We start from the raw sequence: 5,598 nt of genomic DNA, 5'->3' as shown, positions 1-5,598 counted from the left end.
CTGTCTCCCATTCTGCCAGCGCATTTCACACCTAATCTAGAGCCGTCTTTTGTCTCCACTAGTCCTATCACCATCTCGTCTCGTTTTGAATACATCTTAATGTCTCTTCTCTTTTGTTCTCTCCCAGCCCGGCCTCTTAATCTATTTCATTCCCTGTGCCTCTTTAGTCTTGATAAAGGGTTTGGACCCGAAACGTTGCCTCTAATTTCTCTCCACAGATGTTGCCTGGCCTGCTGAGTTTTTCCAGCATTTTCTGTTGTTATTGATAACTTTTATTGTTTAGTTCATACAGGATACATTATCAGTATGTGGTAAACCACTGTCATACCTGTCTGTATGTGTATGTGTATTCCACTAGGTACAGGTCTGGACATGCCTCGGCTGACTCCTCCCACTATTCCAGGTATATAAGTGACTACCTCCCAGTCCCTTAGTATTCTGGACGGGTCGACCACTCGAGACAAGACCTTCATTCTTTAGTTAATAAAAGCCTGATTGTTACTCGCTCAACCTCAGTCTTTTGAGTAATTGATGGCGCATCACAGTATAACTTTGAGAACATACAATTAATGTAAAAAACTGAATTGATCATGAAATCTGTAATGGTTACCAGGGAAACTGGCCCCATTAGGTTGTTGCGCACAACAGTCCGCCATATAGATTTTTACTCTGGCAATTTGAACTATGTAATCATAAGGTAAACACCTGAGCCTGGAAATCCACTGCAGTGGAAGTGGAGGGCCTGAAATTTGGGGTGGAAACTATTTCCGCCCCTTTTCTGGCTGCAATCACAAATTTTAAAGGAGGGGGCCGGCGCTTCTTCCATCCACTTGTGTCCACTCCCGCCCTCCCCTCCCACAATGATGTCACTTAGCAGCTATGACTGGTGGGACGCCAGGTTCCCCTGGAATCCCTGCCGGTTCTACGCCCAGTGGTAAGTACAGCTGCATGAAACAGATGCACTTGCTGTACAGGACTGAAAGTGGAGCCTACAATGTTTCCAAACGGCAATCATTTCAAGACAGATCAATTTCTTTCTAGAGACAGTGAGGGAGCAGCTTTGAGTACATTTCTGGCAACTGAACAACTAAGATCATACTGACATATATCCCTTCCCCCCCCCCCCAGTCCCAACAGAATAGCTAGATGCTGATGCAAAATCTCACTGGGTCTGTGGAGCAGACACCCCAATTGCACAGCTGTTGGTACAGGTGTCCACCCCTAATATTCAAATGACTCCCTGCCTGAGATTTGGAACAGATTCACAGAAAGGCCAAGAGCAGGTGAGCTGTGCTTCCAATGGTACAGCACTGAGGGGAGGAGAGAGCCATACGTGATTTTCCCGTTCTTTATCCATTACTGTATGATTGTTAAGGGTAGTTGATGATACTAACTTGGGCGAAAAGAAAAATGCAAAAATTGGGTTTTTGAGCGCTGTCATATATTTATATGTCCCATGTACTGCAGCAGCATCTAGTGGAAGTCATCTCCAGGTGGTAGGAACATATATAGGAATGTAAGGAATCAAAAAGAACTGTGGGTAGTCTGTACAGGAGACATGATGAAATGAAGGTCAGCTATTGCATGGTTGCTTCATGCATAAAATAGTTTCAGAATGTGACTCAATGCTGTTTAAGTTTGAGAATTTTTCATTAAACGTATCACCTCTAGTATTCCAAGGCTAAATAATAACTAACTTGGGATAATTTTTAAGGCTTCACTCCCGCCCTTAGCCTTAAAGCTCTTCACCTGCACAGCTCTCTACAACAGCTCTATGCTAAAAAATACCCATTTTGTTTTTTTATAATTTTTGCTAGTAATCTCGGATAGTTTCTTTTTCCAAAGATAGTTATAAGACTCCCTGTATCATCATGAATGTTCACCTGTGTTACAAGTAGATTAGTAAATACTGTTCTAAGACACGCCGCATTTTAGTTAAAAGCTTCACTTATTTGGCTGAATATTTTCAGCAGATATGTTTTGGTCTTTGACCTTACTGTCCTCATTTATGGCATAAATATAGTGGGGGCAGAGTTTCTGCAGGGATTCCCTGACCTTCTGCCAAAGTTATGGAAGATGATTCGGAGAACCTCCACAGAAATGACCCAACCTCCTCCATTACCATCCCTGGCAATGTCCTGTCCCACCGGCAGGTTAGACCCACCAGGGGTGGCGGCACAGTGGTATACAGTCAGGAAGGAGTGGCCCGGGGAGTCCTCAATATTTACTCCAGAACTCATGAAGTCTCATGGCTTCAGCACAAGCATGGGCAAGGAAACCTCCTGCTGATTACCACCTACCGCCCTCCCTCAGCTGATGAATCAGTACTCCTCCATGTTGAACACTACTTGGAAGAAGCACTGAGAGTAGCAAGGGCACAGAATGTACTCTGGATGGGGGAACTTCAATGTCCATCACCAAGAGTGGCTCGGTAGCACCACTACTGACCGACCTGGCCGAGTCCTGAAGGACATAGATGCCAGACTGGGCCTGCAACAATTGGTACCAACACGAGGGAAAAACCTACTTGACCTCGTCTTCACCAATCTACCTGTCGCAGATGCATCTGTCCTTAACAGCATTGATAGCAGTGACCACCGCACATTCATTGTGGAGACGAAGTCCCATCTTTACAATGAGGACACCCTCCATCGTGTTGTGTGGCACTACCACCGTGCTAAATGGAATAGATTCAGAACAGATCTAGCAGCTCAAAACTGTGCATCCATGAGGCGCTGTGGGCCATCAGTAGCAGCAGAATTGCATTCCACCACAATCTGTAACCTCATGGCCCAGCATATCCCTCACTCTACCATTACCATCAAGCCAGGGGACCAACCCTGGTTCAATAAGGAGTGTAGAAGAGTGTGCCTAAAAATGCAGTGCCAACCGGGGGAAGCTGCAACACAGGACTACTTGTATGCTAAAAGGCGGAAGCAGCATGCTATAGACAGAGCTAAGCAATCCAGCAATCAATGGATCAGATCAAAGCTCTGCAGTCCTGCCACATCCAGTCATGAATGGCGATGGACCATTAAACAACTAACAGGAGGAGGAAGCTCCTTGAATATCCCCATCCTCAATGATAGTGGAGCCCAGCACACAAGTGCAAGAGGCAAAGCTGAAGCGTTTGTAACCATCTTCAGCACGGTGGCGTAGTGGTTAGCACTGTTGCCTCACAGCACCAGGGACCCGGGTTCAAATCCAGCCTCGGGCGACTGTCTGTGTGGAGTTTGCACATTCTCCCTGTGTCTGCGTGGGTTTCCTCCGGGTGCCCTGGTTTCCTCCCACAGTCCAAAGATGTGCGGATTAGGTTGATTTGGCTATGATAAATTGACCCTTAGTGTTAGGGGATTAAATACGTGGGATTACGGGGATAGGGTGGGATATGTGTCGGTGCAGGCTCGATGGGCCGAAATGGCCTCTATCTGCACTGTGGTGATTCTGTGATTCTGTGATTCTGTGAATTGCTGAGTGGATTATCCGTATAGGCTTTCACCTGAGGTCCCCACCATCACAGAAGTCAGACTTCAGCCAATTCGATTCACTCTGCACCATATCAAGAAATGGCTGAGCGCACTGGATACAGCAAAGGCTGTGGGCCCCAACAACATCCTGGCTGTTGTGCTGAAGACTTGTGCTCCAGAACGAGCCGCGCCTCTAGTCAAGCTGTTCCAGTACAGCTGTAACACTGGCATCTATCCGATAATGTGGAAAACTGCCCAGGTATGTCCTGTCCTCAAAAAGCAGGACAAATCCAATCCGGCCAATTACCCCGCCCCATCAGTCTACTCTCAATCATCAGCAAAGTGATGGAAGGTGTCGTCGACAGCGCTATCAAGCAGCACTTACTCACCAGTAACCTGCTCACTGATGCCCAGTTTGGCTTCAGTCAGGTCCACTCGGCGCCAGACCTCATTACAGCCTTGGTCCAAACATGGACAAAAAAGCTGAATTCCAGAGGTGAGGTGAGAGTGACTGCCCTTGACATCAAGGCAGCATTTGACCGAGTGTGGCATCAAGGAGCCCTAGTAAAACTGAAGTCAATGGGAATCGGGGGGAAATCTCACCACTGGCTGGAGTCATACCTAGCACAAAGGAAGATGGTTGTGGTGGTTGGAGGTCAATCATCACAGCCCCAGGACATCACTGCAGGAGTTCCTCAGGGCAGTGTCCTAGGCCCAACCATCTTCAGCTGCTTCATCAATGACCTTCCCTCCATCATATGATCAGAAGTGGGGATGTTTGCTGATGACTGCACAGTGTTCAGTGCCATTCACAACTCCTCAGATAAAGAAGCAGTCCATGCCTGCATGCAGCAAGAGCTGGACAACATTGAAGCTTGGGCTGATAAGTGGCAGGTAACATTCACGCCACACAAGTGCCAGGCAATAACTATCTCCAACAAGCGAGCATCTAACCACTGCCCCTTGACATTCAACGACTTTAGCATCACCGAATCCCCCACCATCAATATCCTGGGGGCTCACCATTGACCAGAGACTTAACTGGACCAGCCACATAAATACTGTGGCAACAAGAGCAGGTCAGAGGCTGGGCATTCTGCAGCGAGTGTCTCACCTCCTGACTCCCCAAAGACTTTCCACCATCTACAAGGCACAAGTCCGGAGTGTGATGGAATACTCTCTTGTCTGGATGAGTGCAGCTCCAACAACACACAAGAAGTTCGATACCATCCAAGACAAAGCAGCCCGCTTGATTGGCACCCCATCCACCACCTTAAAAATTCACTCACTCCACCACCTGCGAACCATGGCTGCAGTGTGTACCATCTACAAGATGCACTGCAGCAACTCACCAAGGCTTCTTCGGCAGCACCTCCCAAACCTGCGACCTCTACCACCTAGAAGGACAAGGGCAGCAGGCGCATGGGAACACCATTACCTCCAAGTTCCCCTCCAAGTCACACACCACCCTGACTTAGAAGTATATTGCCGATCCTTCATCGTCGCTGGGTCAAAATCCTGGAACTCCCTCCCTAACAGCACTGTGGGAGTACTTTCACCACACGGACTGCAGTGGTTCAAGGTAGCATCTCACCACCACCTTCTTGAGGGCAATGAGGAACAGGCAATAAATGCTGGCCTTGCCAGAGACGCCCACATCCCAGGGACGAATAAAAAAAAAAAATTCCGGCCAAGTATTGGATAATAATTTTGCCGAGAGTTTATTCCCTTGCTGGCAGCCTAAAGCTGGAAGTCAACAGATTCTCAGTGTAATCAATGACGACCAATAAAAAATACTTATTCAAACAGTGATTGCCGAAATATTTTCTCAAACTAAAATGAACATACTGTTATTCAATGAATTTGAAATTGGTGGCATTGAGGCATACAGAATTGAGCAGTGCTTGAATTTTATTTCAGTTGATATATAAAATCATATCAATAAAGCCAATAGAATGTTGATCTAATAGCCGAAATAGAATACAAGTCAAAGGAACTTATACAGTGCAGCACTCTAGTCAAGATCACATCTCGAGTACTGTGTCCAGTTCTGGTTGCTGAGTAACAAGGGAAACATTCAAGTAGTGCAAAGGGGAGCCATGAAGCCGATCCCTAGTGTCAGGGGTCTGAG

The sequence above is a fragment of the Somniosus microcephalus genome, chromosome 14 (assembly GCF_052327205.1).
Source record: "Somniosus microcephalus isolate GS21.2 chromosome 14, FLI_Smic_1.0, whole genome shotgun sequence".
NCBI lineage: Eukaryota > Metazoa > Chordata > Chondrichthyes > Squaliformes > Somniosidae > Somniosus > Somniosus microcephalus.
This window is presented reverse-complemented; position numbering follows the sequence as displayed.